The sequence below is a fragment of the Bison bison genome, unplaced genomic scaffold, assembly GCF_000754665.1.
Source record: "Bison bison bison isolate TAMUID 2011002044 unplaced genomic scaffold, Bison_UMD1.0 scf7180017864474, whole genome shotgun sequence".
In the NCBI taxonomy this organism is placed as follows: domain Eukaryota; kingdom Metazoa; phylum Chordata; class Mammalia; order Artiodactyla; family Bovidae; genus Bison; species Bison bison.
In genome coordinates, this window is record NW_011495035.1 from 240,941 (window position 1) to 253,926 (window position 12,986).

Consider the following 12,986-nt stretch of genomic DNA (forward strand, 5'->3'; position numbering starts at 1 on the left):
TTGATTTAAGCATTGCTCATTGTCTTTGGTTGCCAGACCTTCCCTGACTTCACTCAGCAAATGTTTCCATGTAACACAAACTAGCATTGCTTTAAAAAATACTTGTGGGTATGATGGAGCTTCTAAAATTGAAAAAAAAAATGTATCTGCCTGTCCAACTGCAATCCACTGAAATGCAATCTGGGGATTATAGAGTGTCAGATGGTGCCTTTACAATAACAACCACTCAGCAACTGGCGAAATACAAGTGCAAGGTTCTGGGTAAGAGCTAAGACTATGGGACGCAGTATCGGCGTGTTTAACAGTTAGTGTGGGCGTAATCTAGGCAAAGAAATGACTCTGCATTAGTGGTTTTTTTTGCTGTAGTTTTTAATAAATAAAATCATTTGGAGGTTTTCTATATGTTACGGCATTTATAATTTCTAAAATGACTGTACCCTTTTTTTCAAAATGTTTGTTTCAAGAATGACAAGAAATGACATCCCAAAGGTTCATGAAAAAATCAAAACATGGTATTTCACTAGCATATTTTGATCTAAAGTAAATCTATTTCTTGCATGCATCCCAATAGATTTCCCATCTTTCTTGGCATCAGAACATATTTTAAAGCCTTAAGCATTTCTTGAGAGCTCAAACACATATGCATACTGTGTCAATCCGTTATTAAAATTAAAATAGAATTTTAATTAGTGCAAAAGTACTCTATTTTAGGCAAGATAAATAAACAGCCAATTACCCAGTTGCTACCAAGGCATCCAGATGGGCTGCCAAGGCCAAGTCAGGGCATCACCCAGGAGAAAATCACAACTACTACAGCTGGCTGAGGCTTGTATTACAGACCAGTAACGACAAATACACGGCACTGTATCAGCACTCCCCTAAGTCACGGCCGTGGCAGACATAACTAATTGATGACGGCACTCTCTCAGCCCAGGAGCAACCTCAGAATCTTTCACAGAGCCCCACACCAGGCAGCTACTCTCTATCAAGTCAGTGTCTCGTATGAAACCTATATTCAACCTCCAATTAAAATCCACTTATCAAATAAGATGGATGAACAAGATATTTCTCACTTGTGTCCCCCTTCAACAATAATTTGACATTATTCACGGACAGAAGTGTCTCTCTGGGCACTTTCGGATCAAGGCAGGAGATTGTCAAACCCCCTTTCAGTCACAGATGGAGGAGAGATGTTGTGAGAAGGCAGATGCACACCTAGGCGGCTGACTCACAGACCACGGTCTCAGTTACAGACCCAGAAACAGCTCCATGCCCCTGAGAACTTAGCTACAACCTGTTACCTGGAGTGACAGGCAAATTTGGTCTTGGAGTACAAAATGAAGCAGTTCAAAAGCTAACAAGAGTTTTCCCAAGAGAATGCAGTGGTCATAGCAAACACCCTCTTCCAACAACACAAGAGAAGACTCTACATGTGGACATCACCAGATGGTCAATACCAAAATCAGATTGATTATATTCTTTGCAGCCAAAGATGGAGAAACTCTATACAGTCAGCAAAAACAAGACCAGGAGCTGACTGTGGCTCAGATCATGAACTCTTTATTGCAAAATTCAGACTTAAATTGAAGAAAGTAGAGAAAACCAGTAGACCATTCAGCTATGACCTAAATCAAACCCCTTACAATTTTACAGTGGGAGTGACAAATTGATTCATGGGATTAGATCTAATAGATTGCCTGAAGAATTATGGATGAATGTTTATAACACTGTATAGGAAGCAGTGATCAAAACCATCCCCTTGAAAAAGAAATGCAAAAGGTAAAATGGTTGTCTGAAGAGGCCTTACAAATAGCTGAGAAAAGAAGTGAAAGGCAACGGAGAAAAAAGATACACCCACCTGAATGCAGAGTTCCAAAGACTAGCAAGGAGACATAAAAGCCTTCCTACGTGAACAATGCAAAGAAACAGAGGAAAACACTAGAAAGGGAAAGACTAGAGACCTCTTCAAGAAAATTAGATACCAAGGGAACATTTCATGCAAAAAAGTGAAAGTGAAAGTCACTCAGTCGTGTCCGACTCTTTGCGACCCCGTTGACTGTAGTCCATGAAATTCTCCAGGCCAGAATACTGGAGTGGGTAGCCTTTCCCTTCTCCAGGCAATCTTCCCAACCCAGAGGACAGAAACAGTATGGACCTAACAGAAGCAGAAGATATTAATAAGCTGTGGCAAGAATACACAGAAGAACTATACAAAAAAAAAAAGATCTTAATGACCTGGATAACCATGATGGTATGATCATTTACCTAGAGCCAGAGTGCGGAGTGTGAAGTCAAGTGGTCCTTAGGAAACATCACTACGAACAAAACTGGTGGAAGTGATGGAGTTCCAGTTGAGTTATTTCAAATCCTAAAAGATGATGCTGTTAAAGTGCTGCACTCAATATGCCAGCAAATGTGGAAAACTCAGCAGTGGCCACAGGACTGGAAAAGGTCAGTTTTCATTTTAGTCCCAAAGACAGGCAATGCCAAAGAATGTTCAAACTACTGCACAATTGCACTCATTCCACATACTAGCAAGGTCATGTTCAAAATTCTCTAGGCATGAACAGTATGTAAATGCAATATATCAAAACTTATGAGATGCAGCAAAAACAGTTCTAAGAAGGAAGTTGATTGCAACAAATGCCTTTATTAAGAAAGAAGAATCTCAAATAAACAACCTAGCTTTACACCTCAAGGGATTAGAAAAATAAAACCAATCTAATCCCAAAGTTGGGCTTCCCTGGTGGCTCAGTGGTAAAGAATCTGCCTGTCAAGCCAGAGACACTGGCTGGATCCCTGGGTTGGGAAAATCCTCTGGAAAAAGTAATGGCAGCCCACTCCCCTATTCTTGCCTGGGAAATCCCATGGACAGAGGAGCCTGGTAAGCTACAATCTATGGGGTCTCAAAAGAGTCTGACACAATGATTAAACAACAATCCCAAAGTTATCAGAGAGAAGAAAATAATAAAGATTAGGGCAGAAATCAAAGAAATAAAGACTAGAAAGACAACGGGAAGAGTCAGTGAAATTAAAGGTTGGTGTTTTGAGGAAGTAAAAAACTGACAAACCTTTTGCTAAACTTACCAAGAAAAAGAGAAGACTCAAACTAAATTATAAATGAAAGAGGAGACATTACAACTGATACCACAGAAATACAAGGGATCCTAAGAAACTGCTATGAGTAATTATACACCAAAAACTGCCTAACTTAAAAATGAATACTTTCCTAGAAACATACAACCTACCAAGAATCAGTCATGAAGAAATAGAAAATCTGAATACATATCCATGATTTTCAAAGGGAAAAGAAGGGGGATAAATTAGGAATTTGGGATCGACATACACATAGTACTAAATATAGAAAGATAACCAACAAGGACATGCTGTAGAGAACACAGAATTATACTCAGTATCTTATAATAATCTATAATGGATAATAATCTGTTTTAGGGGGTTGTTTTTGGGGGGCTTTTTTTGGGGGCCTCATAGCTTGTGGGATTTTAGTTCTGCAACCAGGGGTTGAACTCAAGCCACTACAGTGATAGTGGCAAGTCCCACCTGCCAGACCACCAGGGAACTCCCAAGGATCTGAAAAGAAATATATATACATACATACATACATATATATAACTGAATCACTGCTGTATATTGAAACTTGACAACAACTGTAAATCAACTATACTTCAATAAATAAATAAAATTTCAAAAAAGATAAAACATCTGAACAGGCCAATAATGACTAAGGAATTTGAAATAGTAATAAAAAACCTCCTAACAAAGAAAAGTCCAGGATCAGACAACTTCCCTAGTGAATGTCACCAAACATTTCAAGAACTAATAACAGTCCTTTTCAAACTGTTCAAAAAAAACTAAAGAGGAGTAAATACTTCCAAACTCATTTTATGAGGCCTGCATTACCCTGATACCTAAGCCAGATAAGGACAGGCCAAGAAAATAAAATTACAGTTCAATATGTCTGATGAATATAGATGTAAAAGTTCTCAACAAAATATTAGCAAACTGAATTTAACAGCACATTAAAAAAATCACAGACTATGACTAAGTGGGATTTATCCCTGGAATGCAAAGATGGCTCAACATACACAAATAAATAAATGTGATACAGCACATTAATAGAATTAAGGATTAGGATCATGTGATCTTATCAGTCAATACAGGAAAAGCATTTCAAAAAATTCAACACACTTTCATGATAAAAGTTCTCAACAAAGTGGAAATTATATATATAATCTCATTCCTAGGTGGTGCAGTGGTAAGAGAATCCATCTGCCAAGCAGGAGATGCAGGTTCAATCACTGGGTTGGGAGGATTCCTGGAGTAGGAAATGGAAGCCCACTCTAGTATTCTTACATGGAAAATTCCATGGACAGAGGAGCCCTTTGCGTCCATGGGGTCATAAAGAGTTGGACATGACTGAGTGTGCACCCATGCACATGCACACACACACACAAATGTATCTGTGGAATACACACAACTCAATAGCAAAAAATCCCCCAAATAATCCAATAAAAAATCAGCAGGCAATCTGAACAGACATTTTCCAAAGAAGACATACAAATGGTCAACAGGTACATTAGAAGATGCTCAACATGACTAACCTAGGAAATGCAAACTAAAACCACAGTGAGATAGCACCTTACACCTATTAGGATGGCTATTAATCAAAAAAGGACTTCCCTGGTGGCTCAGACGGTAAAGCGTCTGTCTACAATGTGGGAGACCTGGGTTCGATCCCTGGGTCGGGAAGATCCCCCTGGAGAAGGAAATGGCAATCCACTCCAGTACTATTGCCTGAAAAATCCCATGGACAGAGGAGCCTGGTAGGCTACAGTCCATGGTGTCGCAAAGAGTCGGATAAGAGAACAACTCTCTTGGTGAGAAAACAGGGCCCTTGTCCACTGTTGGTGAGAATGCAAACTGGTACAACCATGATGGAAAACAATACAGAGGCTCCTCAAAAAATAAAAAATAGAAGCACCATATGACACAGCAATCTCACGTCTGGGTATATATTCAAAAGAGTTTAAATCAGACCTCAAAGAAATCACTCATGCTCATTGCAAAATAGTCACCATAGCCAAGACCTGGAAAGAGCCTAAGTGACCACTGACAGATGAATGGACAAAGAAAATCTCATGTATATATATATATTATATATTATACACACACACACAAGAATATTATTTGGACACAAAAAAGGAAATATTGTGTCTCTTGCAACAATATATATGGACCTTGAAGGCAGTGAAACAAGGAAACTCAGATGTGTGCATGCTAAGTTGCTTCAGTTGTATCTGACTCTTTGTGACCTTATGAACCATAGCCCACCAGCCTCTTCTGTCCATGGGATTTCCAGGCAAGAATACTGGAGTGGGTTGTCACGCCCTCCTCCAGGGGATCTTCCTAACCCAGGAACCAAATCCACGTCTCTTTTGTCTCCTGCACTGGCAAGCGAGTTCTTTACCACCAGCGCCACGTGGGAAGCCGAGAAAGGCAGATAGTGAAAGACAAATACTGTATGATCTCATTTACATCTAGACTCTAAAAAAGGCCAAACTCATAGACACCAATACTAGAATGGTGCTTCCAGGGACTGAGGGGATATTGGTCAAAGGGTACAAACTTCTAGTGATAAGATGCATAAGTTCTGTGGATTTTATTTTATGCAAAGCATGGTGCTAAACATCCCAAGGACAGGGCCCTACAACAGAAGAATGTGGCCCCAAAGGTCCATGGTGTAGAGGGAGGAAATTCCGTCCTAGAGGGAAAAATAAGTAGTGAAAAGTAGGAGTCTACCCGTATACACCCCCATATACAAAGAGGGATCTTGGACCAAGAGCCACCCTTGAAATATCCCCTAGCATCTATGTCTTAGAGTACAACTGATCACACGCCCTCTTTCTTCCTAAGTTTGTACATTTAACTTTCCTATAACCCAGAAGCAAACAAGAAAAATGTGCCAGATGTTCTATAGCCAGAGAGACCAGGGCCCTACCAAGAGATTTTCAGAATTTATAGTTATGAGAACAGTTATTAGTACCATTATGAAACTATTTGTTTAAAACAAACTGCAGGAGGCTTCCCTGATGGCTCAGTGGATGAGAGTCTGCTGCCAATACAGGAGATGTGGGTGTGATCCCAGGTCTGGGAGGATGCCATATGCCTCAGGGCAAACAAGTCTGCATGCCGCAACTACTGAGCCCACGTGTCGCAACCACTGAAGCCCGAACCATCTACAGCCTTTGCTTCACCAGACGATAGGCTGCTGCAATGAGAAGCCCATGCCCTGCACAGCCAACAAAGAGTAGTCCCCTCTCGCCACAACTAGAGAAAAGCCTGAAGTGAAGTCACTCAGTCGTGTCCGACTCTTTGCGACCCCATGGACTGTAGCCTGCCAGGCTCCTCCGTCCATGGAATTTTCCAGGCAAGAGTACTGGAATAGCTTGCCATTTCCTTCTCCAGGGGATCTTCCTAACCCAGGGATCGAACCCAGGTCTCCCGCATTGTAGGCAGATGCTTTTACCATCTGAGCCAAAAGCCTGAGCAGCAACAAAGATCCAGCACAGCCAAAAAGAAATAAATGAACTGTAGTAGAACCCAAGGAACTTAACAACAACGAATCCTTTGTAAAGCTAAATGTAAAAGTAAATATGTGATTAAAAATCATATTTATAAAACCAAACTGAGATTCTATTTAGCTTCTTTTGGATCAGCTGTACAACTACTGTCCTCTATGTTGGGAATGAATTTAGATTAGAACACAAATTTGGTTTGTTTGGTTTGCTTTTAAGAACAGCCTGTGTCAAAGACTAATTACTACTAAGAGTTGATTCATAATTTAAATTGACATAAATCTCCCTTTTCACTTATTATCTTTTAAAAAGGGTTAACATTTCATATATTATCTTTAAAGAAAGGTTAACAATTGCTTTATTAATGCCACTAGATTGATTGGAAGAACAGGCATAGATTTAGGCCACTCTTCTGCTTGTTAAAAATATACTGTTGATCAGAATCTAGGGACTCTGAGTTTGGAACTATTTTCTTTCTCCCACTGGGTTTATCTGATTACCTCGTTAGTGTCAGGGCACAGTAACTTCTGACACTGCCCTAACACAGACACGGGGCTCACGATGCCTATATCCCTTGAGATCCTTGGTAGATCTCCAGACCAAACCTTCTGCTCTGTTGAGACTGTGCTGGATCTACAGGGTGTGTCAAGTCAACAGCTTCTGAAGGGCAGGTGGGACCTTCATTGCTAGTCTAGTATTATTTATGCATCAAATCTATATACATCACCATTTAATTACTGAGTTGCATGTGTTAACTGGAACCAGAATTTGAAACTTTTTAAAGACATGTATTCCACGAGGCTTTTCCAAATGGGGCTCCAGCCAAAAGGTATTGGTTTCTTAAGTAAGCAAAGGGGATGGTGCCAGAGAGGGCTCATTTCTAAAGCAGTCCAGCGGCATTAATCCCAGGTAGAGGAACCAACTCCTGTGTTAGATACTATTCATGGGTATTTCCTAACCACTTCTAACAGCAACAAATCAGCCCCTTCAATCCCATCTGAGGGCTGAGGAAAATAACCCTGGGCATGTAACCTAATAAAGCATCAGTTTTCTTATCTATAAAATGGGGGTGAGTTCCCTGGTGGTCTAGTGGTTAGGATTTGGTGCTCTCACTGCCATGGCCTAGGTTCAATCCCTGGCTGGGGAACTGAGATCCTGAATGCTGTACGGCATGGCCAAAACTAAAACAAATAAAAATAACACCACCAACAACAAAAATTCTGTAGCTTCTTCAGAGAGCTTTTCAAAAAATAATACAAATAAATAAAAGGGGAGTAATGATAGTACTTGCTTTATGGGTACACTGTCAGGATTAAACGTGACAGCACATGCAGAACCTGACTGTATGACAAGACAATCAGGTCTGATCATTATTTCTACCAAAAAGACCCCCATGTGAGAAAGCGGCCCCAAAGTCTTTGTTCTTTCCACTGTATCACTTGACATCCAACGAGCAGGAGCCACCATTTTTTCAGTTATTTACATGTAATCTTAGCGATGGCTCAGATAGGTCATACACAGACACTTTTTCCTATCTCCCAAGTTTAACTTATTAATTTCCATAACCCCTTCTCTTAACCCTCAAAAAAGGAGGAGGGAAGAAAAAGAAACAAAAGACCAAGCATTTTATATGTGCTGTTCCTTGGTCTAAAGGTATCCTGTCCTTCAGATTTTAAGAAAATCACAGGGCTTCCCTGGTGGCCTAGTGGTTAATAATCTGCCTGCCAATGCAGGGGACATGGGTTCGATCCTTGGTCTGGGAAGATCCCACATGCCATGGAGCAACTAAGTCCGTGTGCCTACTGAGCCCTAGCTACTGAAGCCCACACACCTAGAGCCCATGTTCTGCAACAAGAAAAGCCCCTGCTCTGCAACTAGAGGAAATGTGTGCAGCACTGAAGACCCAGCACAAACAAAAATAAAAAAAAGTCAATAAATCTTTAAATAAAATCATAATATTTTTTAATTAAAAAATCATTTTATTGAAGTATAGTTGATTTATGATATTTTATTAGTTTCTGGTACAGCACAGTGATTCAGTTATGCGTGTTTTACAGTTTGCATTTGCTAATCCCAAACTCCCAGTCCATTCCTCCTCCATCCACCATGGATTTTAACAGTTGCTTTGAAATAGCCCTTAGAATGATTATGCTAACATATTTTTAGTAGTAGTATATAAAAATAAGTTTTCCCATATCCTGGTCAACTTTTTTTTATCCTTTTTCTTTTTTTAACTTTTGAAAATAATGATCATTTTAGTTCTGATGTGCTAGGATTACTGCAGGATAGAGGGTCCATTACAGTCAGGATGGTTGTGTAGCCATGGTTTCTGGACAAGAACCTATTAACTGGCTGCTGCTGCTGCTAAGTTGCTTCAGTCGTGTCCAACTCTGTGCGACCCCATAAACGGCAGCCCATCAGGCTCCCCCGTCCCCGGGATTCTCCAGGCAAGAACACTGGAGTGGGTTGCCATTTCCTTCTCCAATGCATGAAAGTGAAAAGTGAAAGGGAAGTCGCTCAGTCGTGTCCGACTCCTAGCGACCCCATGGACTGCAGCCCACCAGGCCCCTCCATCCATGGGATTTTCCAGGCAAGAGTGCTGGAATGGGTTGCCATTGCCTTCTCCGAATTAACTGGCTAGTGCCCTGCAATGTTAACACCACACACTGCTTGCTACTGACTCTGCTCTTAGATGGTGACTATACAAACTTGATAATTATGGAGGAAAAAAAAATCTTTTTTTTCTTTCTAACAAAGTAATAGAAATATTGAAGACACACACAGAATCAGAGGTTACATCCCTCAGGAAGCCTTCCTTGACTGCACCCTGCCCCCAGAGGGTTTGCTTGTCCACTCTTCATTCTGCATCCCTGATTAGATTGCAAACCTCTAAGGGGTGAAGCCCATGTATGAGGATGTGCTATTCCCAGCACCTTGCACAGAATAGGTAATAATTTTTTAAACTAATAATTTATAAATAATTGTTGAGCATGTGGAAAACTAAGGAAATGAGAAAACATCCAGAGTGTGTTTGCATACACAGGTGTGGTGGCCTTTGAGAGAATGAAGAGAGAATGGGAAGAGTTTTGAATGGAGTAGATGGTGGTCTTTGGAGATGAATGTTGCAGTACCATTAACTGAAACATGAGAATCTTAAGAATTCAGACTTGGTAATATGCAGAACTGACTCATTTGAAAAGACCCTGATGCTGGGAAAGATTGAAGGCAGGAGGAGAAGGGGATGACAGAGGATGAGATGGTTGGATGGCATCACTGACTTGATGCACACGAGCTTGAGTAAGCTCCGGGGGTTGGTGATGGACAGGGAAGCCTGGTGTGCTGCAGTCCATGGGGTTGCAAAGAGTCGGACACAACTGAGCGAATGAACCGAGCTGACTGAAAATGGACAGTGTATATTAGCTGCTTAGTTGTGTCTGATTCTTTGCGACCCCATGAACTGTAGCCCACCAGTCTCTTTTGTTCACGGGATTCTCCAGGCAAGGACACTGGAGTGGGTTGCCATTTCCTTCTCCAGGGGATCTTCCCAACCCAGGGATCGAACCTCAGTCTCCTGCATTGCAGGCAGATTTCCTACCACCTGAACCACAGGTAATATGGACACGAGAGCACTATTTTCCCCACTTTTTTAAGTTGCAGGAAAATATGTGTCCCATAAAATTTTCCATTAATTCTAGTGGCAGTAATTATATTTACAATGATGCAATGAAACCATCACCATGATTTCCAAAGCTTTTCATCACAGAAATTCTGCAACCATCAAGCAGGGACTCCCCTTTTCTTCTCCCAGCCCCTAGTAACCTGGAATTTATGTTCTGTTTCTATGAAGTTGCCTGTTCTGGACATTTCATAGAAGTGGAATCATACAGTATTTGTCATTTTGTGTCTGGCTTATTTCACTTAGCGTAACGTTTTTTAGGTTCATCCACACGGCAGCATGAGGACTATCCTTAAGCAGAGCAGTGGACTAGAGACATTCACCATGTTCCACCAAATTTTGATCAATATATGAAAAAACTTACATTTGCTGGGACTGAGGCCACACATGGTTGGTTTATGGTAAAACTTGTTAGACAGTGACACGCCCAGATGTGGGATATAACTGCCAGGAGACAGCAGAGGAGAAGTGGAGGTCAGGCTGGAAGGCAGGTGAAGGGCGTGCTGACTGGATGCCTTTAGAGACAAGCATCGTGATGCTGCAGCGGTGCTTATGTAGCGATGGTTGCTGGCTTCTTTATTATCTCGTAGAGCCTTTAATGCCTTTTAGTAACTGTTAGAAATACCTCAATTGGACAGTGGGCCATGCATGTCAAAGATTTGAGAACCAACAGACTTAGCGTCCTAACATGCTCACATTTAATTTGTGAACAGTCAACTCTATATGCCAGAGAGAGACAGAGATAGGAGAAACAAAAGAGAGAGAACAAGAAAGGAAAAAATAAATCGTGCGAGTAAAGTTGATTGCCATTTCATTCGATGAGCTTATGCCCCAGAGTGGATATGAGCTGGGAAATATGCATCCATTTTCTCAGCTTCCATAGTGAGATCTTTTTGTGCAAAATGTGCATCAAGGGTTTAAAAATAAGTACCATGTGGTCATGAAAGAGAAGCTACTTCAGCTGGGGCTCAAGTGAAGATGTAGCAGTGTATTGCTGCTGCTGCTGCTGCTGCTGCTGCTAAGTCACTTCAGTCGTGTCTGACTCTGTGCGACCCCAGAGACGGCAGCCCACCAGGTTCCCCCGTCCCTGGGATTCTCCAGGCAAGAACACTGGAGTGGGGTGCCATTGCCTTCTCCAATGCATGAAAGTGAAAAGTGAAAGTGAAGTCGCTCAGTCGTATCGGACTCTTAGCCACCCCGTGGACTGCAGCCTCCCAGCCTCCTCCGCCCATGGGATTTTCCAGGCAAGAGTACTGGAGTGGGTCGCCATTGCCTTCTCCGGCAGTGTATTGCAGAGCCAGCCATATTGCAGTGGCTGAAAGATGACACAGAACTGTTTCATATGGGACATCTCTAATACATTTTCTGGCATCATTTTGACCAGACCTAATTCTCACCTTATGTGCCGACTTTAGAAGCTTAACCCCTCCTCTGATTCTAGATTCGTCTTCATGATAGGATATGGTGGAAAAGCTATAGCGTCCTGCAAGATTTCAATATAGTCAGCAGTGCTATTGAGACTGCAGGGTTATAAGAACCAGATAGTAACTAGAGCTAGCCCAAACTTATAAAAGATAAAGCAGGACTTCCGTGGTGGCCCAATGATTAAGAATCTGCCTGCCAATTCAGGGGACACGGGCTCAATCCCTGGTCCAGAAAGATTCCTCTAAGACCGTGTGCCACAACTACTAAGCCCGCCCTCTAGGGCCCTTGTGCCCAACTGCTGAAGCCCCAGCACCTAAAATCTGTGCTCTGCAACAGAAACCAGCATAAGGAGAAGCCAGCGTATTGCAACCAGAGAAAGCCCGCACACAGCAACGAAGACGGAGCTAAAATGGGTCTTAGCCAAAAATATAAGTATTTTTTAGAATGTAAAAAAAAAAAAAAAAAAAGACAAGGCATTAGCTGGTCACACTTGATACAATACAACCTAAAATCCTAAAGAAAATCTACTCTGAATAGTCATTGGAGGGACTGATGCTGAAGCTCCAATACTTTGGCCACCGAATGTGAACAGCCGACTCTTTGGAAAAGACCCTGAGGCTGGGAAAGATTGAAGGCAGGAGGAGAAGGGGATGACAGAGGATGAGATGGTTGGATAGTATCACCGACTCGATAGACATGAGCTTGAACAAACTTCGGGAGATGGTGAAGGACAGGCAAGCCTGGCGTGTTGCAGTCCATGGGGTCACAAAGAGTGAGACACAACTGAGCGACTGAACAATTTGATAAAAATCTGCATTGGTATCGCTGCAGGTTTAAAGAAACAAAGCTCATGATGGATGCCTTCCAAGGAGATAGTAGACGTTCCTCCTAGTGTGTCTCAAATTGTAATGTTCACCTTGTGAAAATTCATCTGTATTCAGTAGGTCTGGGAAGGAGCCTGAGATTGTGTATCATGTAACACGCTCCCAGGTGATACTGATGCTACTGATCCTCTGACAAACATTTGAGCTGCTGCTGCTAAGTCGCTTCAGCAGCATTCATTCTCTGAGGCTTTCACTTTCCAATTCCAAATTCCTAGAGGGGATGTGATTGCTCTAGCCTGGCTCAGACACACCCCTGGGTCCATCAACTATACTTAAGGGGTCAGGTCAGGAAATAGCAAAATTACCACTGCTGGTGCGTAATGAGAGCTTACTCTGGGCTGCTGTTGTCTATGCATTTTATACATACGATCTTCTTTAATCTGGAGATCAGCCCTTTGAAGTGAG

At 41.8% G+C, this 12,986-nt stretch overlaps 1 non-coding gene across 1 annotated transcript; it reads left to right on the forward strand.

Annotated features, from left to right (window-relative positions):
* The first annotated feature begins 7,671 nt into the window (after window positions 1-7,671).
* Window positions 7,672-7,743, forward strand: TRNAE-CUC. The gene has a single exon. It is a non-coding gene; the product is annotated as a tRNA-Glu (tRNA).
* The last annotated feature ends 5,243 nt before the right edge of the window (window positions 7,744-12,986 follow it).